The sequence below is a fragment of the Poecilia formosa genome, unplaced genomic scaffold (genome assembly GCF_000485575.1).
Source record: "Poecilia formosa unplaced genomic scaffold, Poecilia_formosa-5.1.2 Scaffold260, whole genome shotgun sequence".
Classification (NCBI taxonomy): Eukaryota; Metazoa; Chordata; class Actinopteri; order Cyprinodontiformes; family Poeciliidae; genus Poecilia; species Poecilia formosa.
In genome coordinates, this window is record NW_006800199.1 from 698,458 (window position 1) to 715,632 (window position 17,175).

Here is a 17,175-nt window from a genome sequence, read left to right on the forward strand (position 1 = left end):
GCCATGGTTTTCGGACTAACGGGCCATGGTTTTCGGACTAACGGGCCATGGTTTTCGGACTAACGGGCCATGGTTTTCGGACTAACGGGCCATGGTTTTCGGACTAGGCGACAGCTACAGGACAGACTTTGTGATTATAATCTGGTTATCATCTTTAGAATTTCACTCTGGACAAAACTGTGCAATTAATTTTGTTAGTGTACATTAAGGCATGTAAATCTTGTTATAAAAGAGACACAAATACTCTGGGGGTTTTTTGTAATTGCCCTGTTCTAATATTTCTGATATCCACTTTCTTTTTCCTCTGCCATACTCCTGTGTGATCTTCAGTACAGATGACTGGTATCCTGCTGCAAAAAAAAGAAAAAAAAAACTACGTGTGCTCCTTCAGGCATGAATTTAGTAGGTTAGCTACAGTGCATGCCATAAGCCAGACATATAAGAATCCATAAATGTACACACCAGAGACCAGAGAGGAGACTGCTTAGCGGTCTAGTGGTTTAGACAGAAATGTGCGCTCCTCAGTCCTCTGTTCATTTGGCACTCTTCACTGCACCCGGGTGCATCCCATCACCCTTTTGCCATCCTGCTCAGCAGACCACCCAGTGCCATGAAGATGTTTATGGTATTTCACACCCTGCCCTGCTTTGGCCTGTTCCTCTGAGCGACAGCTCACTGAATGGCATTAATAAATTGAGTTGCCCCCTTGGCAGTCTTCTCTTCAGTTCACAGAGGAATGAACACTCAGAGTCAGAAGGCTAGGTTTGTCTGAAGCATTTTATCAGTTATAACATATTCACTTTGTGGTGCAAGCTTGTACATTAAATTAATTCGTCTTCAAACCCCTCTGATTCTGATTCTGATTCGGATCACGTGTGCAGGAGACTCGTCTGGATTTAGTCCATTCTTGAACTTCTACAACTTTGGCTGCGTAACCACATACGACCCTGGATATATATACTGTATGGGGCGCATAAATGTTTAATCACTTTAACTTGTCAAAAATGTTATCTATTCATCAGATCGTGTTGAGAGCTTGGCCACGCGTGCGGATCGGACTCACAGGATGAAGACGAGTGCTTTACGGAATAAAATCCTTAAACTCCTAGAGGGTTATTACGGTTAGCTGTTTTTACTCTGTTGCATTTATACCCGTCTCACTCATGTTGGATTAAGCTTCTGTATGCACACAGGCAAGCCAGTCACAGTTCATACGAGGCAGGTCAAAAATGAAAACAAATTTTAATCATTTGTTTCTCAGGGGGCTCACAGGCCTGTTTGACCTCGACCCCGCATTTTGACATCATTTCAGTGCAACATTAACCTTTCCTCCCACTCCTAATATTGCCAGCACCCTGTGGTCAAACAAGAAAATAAGAGCCGTGGTGGGGAGAGAAGACGGGCCGATACGGATTACATTTTTCTGCGGTAAATCCGGATCTATAAAAGGTGGTAAAGGGGAGACGAGGGTAGAAAAGGTTGTGCCGTAGATTGCTGATCTATAACTTGTGGCATGCAGAATGTTGAAATACCGCTTCTGCCCTTTAGAGGAGAAGCTTCCCCACTCCCACTCTCCTTCCACAGCTAAATGATTTAACATCATTGCCAGGGACATGTGCAGCTAAAAGGAACAGTCAAGTGTTTATCTTCTCTTTGGCACACATCTTATAAATTAGTTGAGGGCTATCTTTAGGTCAATTCTACCTACATAGCCCTTCTGATTCACTTCTTACATTCATTCCCTGCAGAAAAAAAATAAAATAAAATAAATCTAAGCATAGCCAAAGTCAATAAAATTTAATGTAATGGTTTAAAGCAGCACACAATTTAATTTCTTAAGATGATGTGTCCTAAATTCAATCCAACTGGGTTTATCTATCCTCGTGCCATTTGAGGGTAAATGTCATCTCCAGGCTCTTCAAATGACAAGAAGGTCCAATTCATGTCTATAAATATGTAATCAGGTCAGAGCAAAAAGATCCATCATACTGCTAGATTTAAATTTAATGACATACATTACAATACAATACGGTCTAATTTAGTTTATAACGCCATTAGGCACAAAAAGTCATCTATCTAACGATACCCTTGTTCGAATTGCTGACAACTGTTGTGCCGCGTCTGCTTTTAATCACATTCTAGCCTAAGCAGATGAGTCTTCATCAGGAATAATCATGATGATCTATAAAGAGGAGCAGAAGCGATTAGTGGACTGGTACACCAACAAGACAAAGGACACGATGACTGACTTCAAGAGAAAACTGCCCAGTTACCCACCACTACTCATCGCAGTGTCAAACTTCTGGGTAAGAACATCGCAGACTCTGAACCGGTCACAAAAACCAGATCGGTTATAAGAAATCATCCTCATCATTTTCTACAGAGGCACCCAGATGACCCTGTAACCCGCCTTTTTCTATCATGAACTCCACTGTTAGGCTCTGCGAAAACATTTTACACCATTAGTACTACAAGCATCAGATTCAGTGAGTACGCTATTAGACTGATGAACTTCCTCTTGGCCAGCTAGCTTTGATCAGTCATCTCCAGGTCAAACACTACAAAAATTATCCAAAGTTTTCTGACACTACTAAAAAAAATGATTCAAAAGCATTTCTACAGAAAAGAACTGCAGAATATTTATTTCTCTCACGTGTTCAAGTCCAGACTGGTGCATCTTTGCACCAGTCAGAGGTGCGTAAATCATATTGTTGGAGAATATGCTTTATTATTCACTTTATTCAATACCATATACAATTTAGGTCTATGTAAATAGTGTGTGTAATTATTTCTCTGTCTGTAAACAAGCTATTTACAGTTTGTTCCTCAAGTTGATGTTTTGTTTCTCAAATTTTTATTCCACTTTTATAGGCCAATTGTAAAGCAATAAATTGAATTTACATTCTGATGAGCACCTACCGCTGTGTTATATGTTTCTGAATGGTAATAAAGTGGCTGTTCAATGGTCCTTCTCTAATTGAATTTGAGGAAAACCTATGTGAACTCCGGGCATAAAAAAAAAAAAAGCTACTACTCAAATATTCCTCCTTTACCTTTAAAGTAGAAACCTACCATGCTTCATCTTTAAAGTGGCAACATATACTAAATGCAATAACACGCAACAAGCAGAAGCTGGGACTACCTTGTAGCTTTGCCAAAAGGGCACAAGCCATAGAGAGGAGCTGGAGGAGATTCATCCAGGCCCAAAAGAATTGGCCTGGGTAGAGTAAACCGCTTCTCCATGTGTTAAGCTGTGTATTTCCTCAGGATATATTTGGACAGCTGTGCTCAAACTAAAATTTCCTCTGAGGAGTTCCAGTTATGTAGTGTGACTGCATTAAACTCCTACAAACAAAATCAAAAATGCAGAAAATTATATTTTTTTAAGTCTAATAAATCAAGAAGCTCTTACGAAAAACATACGAGAACTATTTTCACATTCATCTACAGCTGCACAGTAAAATATTGGGAGATGATATGAATCTACTAATCTTTCATTTTTGATGTGCCTAGACAAAAAAAAAAGCCAAAAGGTCAAAAGAAGGAAAAAAAAAAAAAAAACCTCTCAAAAGCCTTTGGGTGAGACTGCAGGTGGATGTTCCTGCTGAACTCTCCATGTCTGGCCTTTGATAGCGGAGCTGAAGCTCTCAAAGATGAAGGATGAACTGCGGCTTTCAGTCGGCTCTCGGGAACAAAGGCTTTCTTTGTGAGTTGTTGTACATTGTAATAAACTGAAGTGATCTGGTGCATGAAATGTGCTTTTACATGAGCCATCAAACATTATCAGATCGCATCATTTATCTACAGTACAAGTATACTGTAGATACATCATAATAATTGGCAACGGTTGTGCAGCTTAGAGCTTTAAATATTCCCTCTACCATTCACCAAACTGGAGCCTGAGACCCAAATGTTTTATTCTGAACAGACCGCTCCAACATGACACATTTTCCACCACATGCCAGTGGCTATGTGAATGAGCGCTCCTAAAGATCCGTGCAGAGGGCTGAAATGCATAAACCATGATGGAAGCTGCCGCTCGGTGTGAATAGAAGATCCATATTCCCGGTGCAGGTGTGAGAGCTGTCAGCGTGATACCTGCGGGACGGAGTCTCAGGCATGCTAATTTGGCATTTGGGTTCAAAAGTGAGTGGGACATTAGATAATGGAAGTGGACAGAGGACAGGCAGTACCTTTATCGCCATTATAACGAGCTCTCGCTCTCTCCAAATTTCATAAGAGGTCGGTCTGTGTTCAGCGGGAAAGTTACATCGACATGCAGCTCATTCTATGATGTAATTAGCCTAAGATGAAAAACCAGACAGAATGATGGGTTTGAAGTAAATAGCCAGAAGGGTGTGTATTTCAACAGTTTTACAATCTTTCTATAAAACCAGCAGAAACATAGTTGTTTAAACGTGTGCTTTAGAAATAAAGTGATACATTGTGAACATGTGGGTAAATTTGATGACTGAAAGACGGTGCCATCAATGGCAAACAACCAGGTCTGAAACAAAGAAGGGAGCTTTAGGGTGATCCAAATGGCTTAGAAAAAACACACTAGTTTGACTCATTTGACTCAGACAAATATTTTTATTACATTAACATTTTGTTTTCTTTAAACTAATATGCCATAGCAATAAGACCATTGGAGTTCAGACATGGACAGATTACTGGGGGGGTGGGAGGAAGGGGGTCTGAAGTCAAAATATTAACTTTGAAAACTTGCAAACCCAAATACTATATTCAATATGGCTGACCTGTATTTAATGTTGCAGGCATTAGATGATGTGGCTGACAAACGTATCATGATGTTAGCGTTTCATATCAGTTGATATTCATAATTATTGATTAGTGTGGAAAAGACTGTATAACAAACTGCCATGCTGAGCCTTTAAGGGGCGGGGCTTAGAGCAGCTGCAGCATGCAGACGAAGAAAGAGAGAAAAAAAGGGTAGAGTGTAAAGGAGTATAGTTTATGTTCGCATTTGTTTATTTAACTTGCCGTTTGCCGTTTATTGTTACCTTCCTTGATGTGTGTGCGTGGAAATACAAGTAAGTGATGGTAAATATTAATAATATTGTTTATTTAGCAGAGTATTTTAGTTTTACCCTTAATTAAGAGCATGCTCTGTTCACGTGCACACTTAAAAGAGTTATACACGGTGGATATTGCGTCGTGTATATGTAGAAATGTGATGTTTATAATCATTGATAGTGCAGTTATGCAATATGTCTGATGTTACTTCAGTCAGTTTATTCAGACACTGACTCTGTACTGTTGTTTATTTTCTAGAACCACACACGATTACCTAAATAAACGGCAAGTACGAGTTGAATCACCTAGCGTACGACTCTGCGTTCTTTGGAGTTCTGACCGACTCACCACAGTGTTCTGAATATTCACACCAGTAAATGCAACCTCTAAGTTTCAATTAGGTTTTTTTGTTTGTTTGTTTTAAATATCTGAAATACTGCCAAACCAGTGATGACATGTTGTCGCCAGATAACAGAGTTCACCTTCAGCAGTCTAGTGGAGGCCACGTCTCGACAAGTCGGGGTTGTTGCGTTTTATTTCATAATTTCAACAGTAAAATGTTGCACAGATTATTTTTTTTTTTCTGTCATTGCATTTGCAATTAGGATGCTTCTTGTATTTAATGAACACAGTCAGCCTCAGGAAGCCAATAAAATCTTTTGGCCCTATTGGCACATTATCCCGATCTGCAATAGCTGCCGTAATGCAGATTGCATTAGCTACTGAGTGATCAAATTAGGTGCCAGCGCGTTCACCCGCCTCCACAATCACTGGCACTTTCCGATACAGACAACTGCACGCTTACAATCAATTTGCTGCTCTAATCTAGTTGAGGAGCTCGCACGCAACACGGAGGCCCATTTTATTCCATGCATACTTGGTGACATGGAAAACGTGATTTCCACTGCTCAACAATGACACATGCACACACACACGTACCCACAGGCACACGAACGCCCACGCAAGCTGACATAAATTCATGCAAACATATGTCATAAACCCTTCCTCCAACCTTCTTAGCCACACGTCCTCATGGACATGCATGGTTCACTGGGTCCACAAATAAACATATCCGAGTCCTTGTCTCTCCCAAGAGCTCGCTGCCTTCTTGTTAGGAGATGCTAAATGTAGAGCAGAGATGCTGTCGACACGGTTTCTTCATCAACATCCTTCATCTTGTAAGCGTGCCTTCAGCAGCATCACAAACAGGTGAAGCTTCATGGAAAGACAGGCGGCAAAAAAAAACATGCTTAATGTGGTTTCACTGTATTTTTACGTCTTGTACAAATCTTAAAAAATAGTTGTTTTTTTAAAAAAAAAAAACACATTGAATGTATGTAAAAATGGTTTAAAGATTAATCAATCTATATCATGTAAATTAATCAAATGAGGAAAACAATAACTGTTTTTATTTAAAATATATATACATTTTTTTACAACATTCAAGACAAAAAGGAATCAGATCAAAATAAACATATTTAAGATAGTCAAATACTGTTTCTCAGTTCAAGTAGAACGACACAGTTCATGTTAGATTACAAGTAAATAAACATAAGAGAAAAATGCAAACGAGCTTTTCCCCTGTGAATTATAGTCCAAACAAAAAAAATAAAATAAAAATGTGTGATTGTTCTGTATTTTGTTTTTAAAATATCAGATTTTCTCGTTTCATTGAACATAAACGTGTGAGAAAAATCCAAACAGAGCCGTAAATGATGAATGAAAACAATAAAGCCTTTATTTAAGTATTTGACATATTAGAACAAAATATTAATGGCTTCCGTCTCTGATCGTTAATCAAAGCAAGTATTCAACCACATGGACCGGCCCCACACGGAGAAACGGGAGAAAAAACTAAATCGATATTTGCAGCTACGAAGCATTTCTCCACGCTCTATAACACAAACCACTGATGTCTCATTTTCTTTAATGAGGATGACTTGCTGTGCATGTTTAACACTAAAATTGTTTTCTCCGCTATTGTTATTCAGAATGTGATATTCTGCAGTGGTGTTGGGGTGCAAATATTCTGATTTATCAATGTATTATATGCAGTAAGAACAGGAACAAAAACTACAACTTTTTCTTAGATGAGCAATGAATTTAATGCTGAGGTGTGCTGACCAAAGACATTAGTAAAATATGCAATTTCACACTTATATCACCAGACGCATTAAATATTTTCTCAAGATCTTGTGACAATGACAAGAGAGCTTCAAGAGATCTATAAAATAATCCAAATTCTCTGCACAGGGCTAGAGTCTCGTGATCCCTGACCCGCTGTTACACACAGTTTGGCCCAATAAAACTGCTCATCTCTACGTGTCTCTGGAGGACTTGGACCCATGTAAATGTGACTCGTGTAAGGCCTTCGACCCATGAGTGTGTGGGTTCCCCGTGGGTGCAAAGTTGGGTGAAGTGAAAACTTGTCTGTAGGCGTGAATGCAAGTGTAAATGCGCTACTTTTTCCATGTGTCGACTGCAAGACTGTCTAGTGACCTGGACAGTGTGACTCTCACCGACACCAGCGTTTCGGTCCAGTTAATTCACTCGCAGAAACAAACTCCTTCATTTTTGTAGCACAGCTATATTTGATGCATAACAATTTCATTTATATTTTGGCGCTGATATTATTGCAGTAGTTGAAACTTGAGTGATGCCTGCTTGCGTATTTGTACCGGTTCATTAGCTGCTACAAGCTCATTTTCACGTGTAAAGTGAGTGTTGAATTCAAATCAACACTCATGCCATGCGCTCCACACCTCACACTGACGTGCATGAAACAAGATGATGCATGAGCCACTAAGTCAGTGCACAAGACAAAGTATATATACTTTAAGTACATAAGAGTGCCTTAGAAAAGAATTTACACCCCTTGAATATCTTCAGATTTTGTCAGAAACACAAATTTTCAAGTTTTTTTTCTTCTTTACAGGATTTATGCGATAGACCAACACAAATATATATATATATATATATATATGCGAAACAAGCCAATAATTGATTTGTAGATAAAAGTGTAGCGACAGAAAACTCTGCATGTGGAAACAGATGGCCATTTAACTAAAGAACACAAAGTGCAATCATGGGTAAGATGTTTAGCTCTGCTTTATAAACCTTATGGCCCCGTCATGAGCTGGATCTAATAACTGAAGAGAACGTGTGGAGGCTTTCATATAAAACACCTTCCACAGTCTGAAAGGTGACAGCAGCAAGCTGATAATCAGCATTAATCAAAGAAGCAGACAAGAGGCCCATGGAAACTCAGGAAGAGGAGGAGTATGGTTACACAGCTCAGAGGGAAGAACAGTACAACTGTTAGCGGTGTGCTCTACAACGCTGGCATTAATGGAGGAGTGGCATAAGAAAGCCAATGTTAAGCAAAAGTCGCAAGAACCCCAGCTTAAAGTTCCCCGTGTTAATGGATCTCCGGTCAGACTTTAAATTACTCTCTACCTTTCTGCATGAAGAAGCTGGTCAGAGTTGAGACAACAGATTGAGCTAAAAACAGAGCAGAGCTGGAATAAAACCTCTGACAGGCGCCAAAAGAGTAAAGACGCAGGCGGTCGCTCCACCTTCCAGCAGGATTCAGACCCCCGCCATCCAGCAAGAGCTACAATGAAATAGTTCAAATTACACATATTTATATGCCACCAGTCAAAATCTGGACACAAATCTACCTGAAGATTTGTGGCAAGACTTGAAAATGCATGTTCACCAGTGCTCTCCATCCAAACAGACTGAGCTTAAATGGTTTTGTAAAAAAAAAATAATAATAATAATAATAATAATAATAATAATAATCTCTAGATGAGCAAAGCTGTTGAGCCTCCAAGTAAAGATGGTTATGCAAAACTGCGACTCTGAGGGACCAGATAGAGATTAATGCTACACATTTCATGTTTACTTGTGATAATAATTGAAAAATAAATACCATGAATCTTTTTCTTTTCACTTTGAAAAAAACATTTACATTTGTGCTTGTAATGTGACAAAAAGTGGAAAAAGTTCAAGAGGAAGAATAGTTTTGTAACTCACTATTCTTTTAAGGGACTATTCATACTGAACCGCAACCAAACCAATGTATCCATTATGAAAATATTGCAGTAAAGAGCTGATTAACAACGGTGTCTTAGGATGTGTCTACAAACCACTGTGTACCATGCATCTATGTTACCATGTAGGTGTGTATGTTATACATTTTCACTATTTTTCTCAAACACTGTCAGATCAGGCGACTTTATCTTTCCCGGTTCCCCCTTTAGATATGTTTTAAAGAAAAACACGTCTTCTTTTCTGTGAAGGTTAGACGATATAACCACAGGTTCAAAAGCATCCGCACGGTGAAGCCACGAGGGACGAACGAAGGATGTACACAGAGGTACAAAAGGAATCCAACAATTGCCTTCACATGGGACAAGGCTGCATCTGCTGCAGACAGGAGCCCTCCATCTTTGAAGCTTTGCATTTCCTCTTATGAGGACAGAGCTGCAGGTGGGCACCAAGGTAGCATTTGGAGGGATGAAAGAGGATGGAGGCTAGAGTTTTATCAGAGAGGATTTAGTGTTGCATCTGTAAAACGTCTACAATCTGTCCTCGTTTCAATTCGAGATCCAATTCAGCTTTGATGTAGATTTGCTTTCAAGTAGTTCTTCGTGGATGGATGGAACTACATAACTGCTTGTCTAAATAATGGTCAATAATGGCCACTTTTTCTGCAGCAGACAGTAGCTGCAATAAAGGCGCTGGTTCTAGCTTTGGTTATGTTCACGTATTCACTGAACATTAGATTTTTTTTTCCACAAATATAGAAAGCAGACCTTATAAATGTGTGGAAGTCCTTCCATGTATGAGGAATCAAAATGTTCGGTCCAGTCAAGTAGTATTTTTGCTCCAAAAGGTTTACATGCGAAAAGAAAAGAAAAGAAGTCATGTTTTTATCACCATTTGATATTGGCCAAAATTTAATATATGCTTCAACCAAGTTATGCAAAAGAAAAGGTCAGACACGTCTATTTTACTGTGTCGTCTAAGGATCATCAAAGTTTGTTAAAGTGGACTGAAGTCAGCAGCTTGGTACCAACTCACATTTTAGATTCGTCCTCTCAAGTATCTCAAGCTTGCGACTAACATAAAAAAGGTTGAAGATCATATGTCCAGATTGCCTCTGGCTATATTTCAGCTTTAAATAACACATCTTCAAAGAGACATTTTTGAATTTTGCATAAAGGGTGTATTTGTAAGGAGTGCAACACAACTAGATGACAAGATCAGTGACAAACATGTTGCATGTACAGAGCCCCCCCCCACCACAGAGCTGGCAGAATATTTCCACACAAACTGCACGCTCCATCTCCCAACATCATGTTATTCTCAGCTCTTACTTTCAGGACGGAAATGCCCAAAGGCCAGAGTTTGTCTGTGTGGCTACTTTACATAAGTCCGGCATCTTAGTATGCATCCACTGAAATACAGATTCACAAACTCTGAGACACAGAGCCTTGCAATATTATAAATGGTTATTAAAAAAATAAATAAATTAAAGTAAAATAAAAGCTACTTTAGAAATCCGATCTATTCGTGGGTCTCCGGGATTCATAAAGAACCACAGAAGCAGAGGATTGACTACAGTATAGATAAGCATCCTTTTAAGAAATCTGGAACAAATTCATCCTTTTCGAACCCTGCAGTGGTATCTGAAACGGCCCTTTTTAACGTAATAACTTCTGAGGCAGAATAAGTGACAGACTGAGGGGGCGGTAATCATTTGATCCCCTGGACATGATTCTTCTGACCTTGAGATCAGGGTTCCATGTTGGACAAAAATTACCGGATGACCGTCGATACATCGAACCAGACGGGTGGAGGTGACCTGGAAATAATCTAAAATGCCATAAATAAAATATTTTTTTTTTCTAAATAATAAACAAAGTACAATGAGCGTTGTTACATGACACTGCGCGCACGGGCGAATCCCAATAACTCCGCATACAGTTCGGTTTGAAGACGTATTTTAATTGGAGCAATTTGCTTCTTCCGAATGGAAGACAATTTCTAAATATTGCGCAAAATCTTTGAAGGGGCTGTGAAGTGAGAGGAGCAGAAAGCAGCGTTTTCAGCACCGGCAGACCGATGTTCATTTTCTATTATTTTTATGGTATTCCAAAAGACATTGTAACAGTTTTATAGCACCTATACATGGTGTGCATCTGGACCCACACATGCTGATGATGATGATGATGATGATACAAAAAAATAAAACAACAACAAAAAAGAAATCTTACTAGTATAGAGCAATCTAAAGAACGATATGAATGGGAGCAATGAAATTCATGTTGAATTAATTCTCGGCTTGTGACGACAGCAGTCGGAGTCGTTAGGCGTCAGCCAGCGTTGAGGTGTTATGGGGAGGCGGTGTGTGTCTGCAGAGCCGCTGTGTGAAGTTTACATCCTCTATGGAAGCTAAAGGCTGCATGGTGGATAGACAGTGCAAATTACTTTCTAATTTTTATTATCGATTCGGGTCTGACTGTCACAATTTTTAACACTGCTATCTTAGATTAATGCCAGTTACTTCAGCTTAAAGCTTCCTGGCAATCGATATGTTCAGATCTGTTATAGTCTGAGTCTTTTCCATTACAGAGTAATGATCCACCTCACGCTCTCTGCTTGTTGCAGTATCTCTTCCGAGCATAATGATTCAGCCGTGTAAAGCAGGATTTAAGAGGTAAATACTGGCACAATAATGAATAAGTAACTGAGCCACAAGCCTTAAAATTTACTGAGCGATAACTTGCAGAAACATCTACGCAGGAAGGCTAAAAGCAAAGGTTTCCTTATTGGCACTAAATTATTACTGCATTTCTTTAATTAATCCTGGCAATGTTAAAAAAAGAAAAACAAGTCTGACTCATTAAATCTGATCAAAGAATATTTTTTGGCAGCTTATCGTTCACAAAAAATAGTTATCAGCATACATACAGAAAAAAAATGTCAAGAACAGGTTTTATATTGGGTTGGGAAATAAGATTACACGGTAATTACACGCAATATTATGTTTATCACTTTGAGCTCTCAACCACAGTTTGTCTTGGAACATCATGGATTTACAAACGCTAGTAGCTCATTGGAAGTTTTTAAGTTAATCTTCTCAAGGAAATAAATATAATAAATACATTACTTATGTATTTATCATATCCCTAATAGTCTCTCAGATTGACAAAAACAGTCTAAAATGTAAATTCCATAATATTTTTGTCTTTGTAGCAGAATATTAATAAACTGCTGTCTTACAGGAAATGCTCTCTGTCATACATGTCATGACGACAACACTGCTCCTTCTACATATGAAAATTAGATTTAAAAAAATACACAAAAACAAACAAAAAACTGCAGGTATACCAGAAATAATAGTTTATGCTGGAGATTGGAAAGGGGCCATAATATCTGACCAGTGCCTCAACATGATGAATAAAATGGCCTACTACACATATTGCACTCCAAACACGCCTTGCAGATATTAATATTTCAGTCCTTGATATTGGACGACACTGAGCCAAAGAAATTATTCCATTGGTGTTTCAAATCATGCACAAATTTACTTGTGCAAAATTTGATGATAATATCATATGATATGGTTTCAGTGAGACCCTAGATGAGAAGAGCCTAAGTCCAGTCCTTGATGGCAAGTTGGTTTTCCTGAGTTTTCCTTCTGTTTTACTTGGTATTGTCCACAGCTTGGTGCATTATTTTGGATTGAAGATTCTCGGATGACACGAATAACAACAACATGCAATTTCCTTTTGAAATAAGTTATGTATTTTTGAACTAACTTGAACTGAATAATTGTTAGTTTTCTGCTTCAAGTGTAAAAACGTTGATATTTTTGTTCCAAATCGTTGAGGAAATTCTGTGAAAACACTGTGAGAATTTCACACCAACAGCTTTGGAACAAAATCACAGTGGGTATTTACCAATGTTTAATCTAGTTCTATACATGAAGTCAAAGTTTGGACCCACCTGCCCTCCAAGCTCTCAGCTCCCACTTTAAAGCCGAGTTTACAGGATTGTGGAGCTCGTGTAAGGAAGATGATACACAGATAAGACTAATCCATACAACCCGCTCTTAGAAAGTCAGCTACATCAAACAGACAGATTTCGACTGAGCCAAAAAGTTTCGGCAGAGAATTGCTTTTTAAAGGCCATGAACTTTTGCTTAAAGGCCAAAATGCGCTTACCGACTTAGCAGCTTATAGCAGCTTGTGATAAGCTGAAATCAAGTCAGTAAACCTTACAGAGATATCAGATGAGTAAGTCACTCGACACACACAAATCGGATTTGGGGCGTGCATGTATGTGTGTCTTCCACCTAAGAGTAGAGGTAACAATTACTTTATGTACACAGAGATGATTGCCGATAAAATCCTTTGTACTCATGTGTTAAACTTTACATTTGCGAAAAATGTTGACTAAAAACCACCCCCTCGCAGGGTTTAAGTGGAGCGGGTTAGAAAAATGTTGGAGGCCAATTTCCTTCAAAACTCAAACAAGGGTTCTTGTTCCGACGAGAGAAGACGGATGACTCCGCATGGTCAGGTCACAGATGTAACAGTGGACACACTGGCCGAATGTGCTCCAACAGATGGTCTAATTGGCACCGTGGTGCGTGACGCCCTGCTGGAGCTGCAGAGAGGAGGCTCCCGGAGAAACAATAATCGATAAGAGCATCACTAACGCTTCTGCTCGTTATCAACCAAACTTGCTGCTTCACTGAACTGTCACGAAGAATATAAGCTGCAGACCAATGAAATGAGGACAACATTGATTAAGGACTTGAAGTTCTTTAATGTTTACAACGCGTCTCATATTTAGAATAAGAACAATCATAAATTCAAGGCTTGCCAACAAGATTTACTATGAGACTACAACCCTCTGTCAAAAATGACTGTGGAAAGGGAGTTTTTTTTAAATTCAGACAGTGATCCATGAATCCTATGGCATTAGGATAAGGAATGAAGTGACAATGTAGGGGGAAAAAAATCCCGAAGCAGTCAAAAATAATAAAACAATTACTAAAACCACCTAAATATTAGAACATTGCTGTGGATTTAATTCTACAAGATACGTATGCGAAGGTATGGAATAAACAGCTACTATATTTAGTCATACTGATGCTGATACTCATACTTTTCTCAAACATTGGAGTACCTCGACACCAATAACCTGGTCTCCACCTTAAAGGTCCAACATTTTCACCTCAGACTCTCAACTACAAAGGTTTTATTGTAACAATCACACTTAGCCCACCAACAGATGAAGAAAATGCCTCTAAGTGGAAAAAAAAAGGAACAATTTTTTTTTTTCCCACCAACACAGACAGTCTGGCACTGCAAACAAGAAAGTGGACATAATATGAAATTTTATGAAGAGTCCAGCTCTGGGCCTCGGCCCATCTGAGATAAAAAGAACAGAAAGACACGGCAAAACTGCCACCACCGTCTTAGGAGTCTAAATATAGCATCTACAGACAAGTGTTCCCTCTACAGACTGCAAAATGGCAGACCAAGCAGATAACAGGCATATTAAGTGCAAACACATGATATAAAGCCTTGCAGGTCAGAGGCCGTCCCCACCTCCGGATGGATGCTCTCTGTTATTTTCAGATTATTATTTCTGAGAGCCCCCGAGGAGAAAAGCCTGAAGTTAACCAATAAAAATGTAACACAGACGGAGGAAACAACACGGAGGAATGACAGCATTAATAACGACAGAGATTTCTCTCGCATCCACTTGCAGCTCGCCGTTTTTTTTTTAAAAGCGCACGTCCAGGACGGATCACGGAGAGGTACGTCCCTCTTCCAATCTGAATTTCCATCCAGTTATCAGTCACAGAGACAGATGCTCCCTCGCCAGCTCACACGTCTCATTTATCGACTTTTACTCTGCTCTCTGCACCTTTGATGCCGCCGCGGCTTCAGCCCCTGCTTTTCTGCACCAGCCCACGCAGAAATCGCTGAACAGAGAGCGGCGAGAAGAGTCAACGCCTTAAGCCAAGGACGAATTAAAGATGTAGAGGTGGACTGGAGAGGATCAAAGGAGGTGTTGTCCTGTCACCACCACAACCCAAATCCTGCCATGATCTGGGCTGGTTTAACTTTCCCAATGCATGACCAAAGAAGGGTCAACTCTAGATCCACTGGGTCACCATCGAGAGTCACACACGAGGGCAATCAGTGCTGAAATTAGATCTTTGGACTGTCAAAAATAACTAAATAAATAAGTTGTATTCCTGTGCTCTCACTGCTAGTGTTCAAAGACGGCATGTTCTGTTAGCGGGCAGAACATTTTCAACAAGTCATCATAAAACTGTTAAGATCTATGCTTCTCTTTGTGCAACAAACTCAGAAACTTAATGCCAAGTACTTCCACGGCAAATAGTAGATGCCATATGCTGAACACTTTCTTTTTAATCATAAAGACGTCTACATAGTGTAATAAGCTGCGATTAGCAACAGACAGTTGAGCATTTATCTTACTTGGACTCAGTTGGAAAACTGTGCTGCACACATTGAAAATAATTTATTTCCAACTTTCTCTACTTGGTGTGAAAAAGATGTCTGAAATATCTTTTAAATACTCTCCTCTTTCAAAAAAAAGGGAAAAATATTTATAAAAGTGGAGCTCATTTACATACAGAATTATGCTATGCTATCCATTTCAGAAGGATAGGACACAGCAATAACTACAATCACCATACAACAAATAGGAATAATTTTAAATGCACCATTATTAAAACCTTTGGCAAAACTGTAATTTATCTACATTTATCTGATGACATTTTACTTTCAGGTTTCCTGTGGCGCAAATATCGCATCACATGAGGAAGTATTTACTTTAGTCACTGGACAGCAGGCCAGACAAGAACTTACTTTTACAGAAGAGGGTAACAAGGGAAGTAACTCCTCCAAAACACACTCTTAGAAAGCTGCAGTAAAGAGTGTCATCACAACAATCAGATACTGTCTTCATGTCAAGCTGTTATTGGGGAGAAAAAACAACAAAAAGGATTTTTTTTTTTTGTCCGATCATCCCAAATATAGCTAAGTGGTTTTCTCTATCAAAAGAGAACACAGAGACGACTGATCTCAACTACGAAAGAAAGGGAGTTAAGGAGTCTGGGGTCTGATTTTGTTTTCAGCTTCGTTTGGGGCGCCATCAGCAGACTGGCTAGAACCTCAGGGACCTACCAAGGACTTATGGGTGCAGAAACCGTCTGTTACAACTGGTGTGTGTTTTCGAAGAGCTCTTCAAGTCAGTCGATGAATCATGAATTGTCCTCTAAAATAAATTGGAAGCCAATGAAGCTTGTGTCGAGTTTGGAGTCGTGGAGGATTTTGTCAGCAGTGAGGCAGGAGCACTTTGAACAATTTGCAACAGTTTTAGATACCACATTAGAATATTGAATGCAAGTTCATAACACTTGGAATATACCGTAAACCGTCCTTTGCGATATGAATATTGCACACGCTGATCCTGTGATGAGAAAATAGTCGCTGTATACTGTGCAGCCTTAGAGCACGTCTCTAAAAACACTCAAGCCCACGTTGCATCTTCTCTCATCTTCTCTTCTTAAAGTTAGAAAAGTGTTTTTCTAACTTTTGTTGGAACCACAAAGCCCAGCATTCAGAAAATATTTCTTTTTTTTTTCTACTTTTCTCTGAAAAGCAGGCAGATTCAGATATTCATTTCTCACAAACAACCTTTGACAAAAGACCGTTGAAGGGCAAACAAATAAAAATATCCCTCCATCCTTTTGAGAAACGCATTGACAACGCTGCAGAAATGATGGGCTGCCAAGACAAAACAGACACACTTCTATTCACATAAATGAGCCACTCAGAACACAGCAAAAGCCACCTCAGTTCTTGTTTACATGGTCGATGCACCTGAAATCAGCACGACTCCTCTGGCCAATCACTAATCACACCACTGCATGAAATAATACTCGGTGTTGACAACTGAAAACAAATTTTCCGTAGTTTTTTTTTTTTTTTAAATTTAAACAATGTAATATAAGAAGCTCAGCAGGAGGCGTTTCTGCATAAACAATTAAAGCCGAGGCGACGAATCAACATGCTG

The 17,175-nt window shown here is 39.3% G+C and overlaps 1 protein-coding gene and 1 long non-coding RNA gene across 2 annotated transcripts in view; one reads left to right on the forward strand and one right to left on the reverse strand.

Moving 5' to 3' along the window:
• tex264a (testis expressed 264, ER-phagy receptor a) overlaps window positions 1–17,175 on the reverse strand; it is a 71,474-nt gene that overhangs the window by 35,642 nt on the left and 18,657 nt on the right. The gene's annotated exons all lie outside the window — the stretch shown is intronic.
• Window positions 2,688–6,282, forward strand: LOC107838462 (uncharacterized). Its single transcript, XR_001664529.1, has 3 exons — window positions 2,688–2,698; window positions 4,856–5,064; window positions 5,296–6,282. It is a non-coding gene; the product is annotated as an uncharacterized LOC107838462 (long non-coding RNA).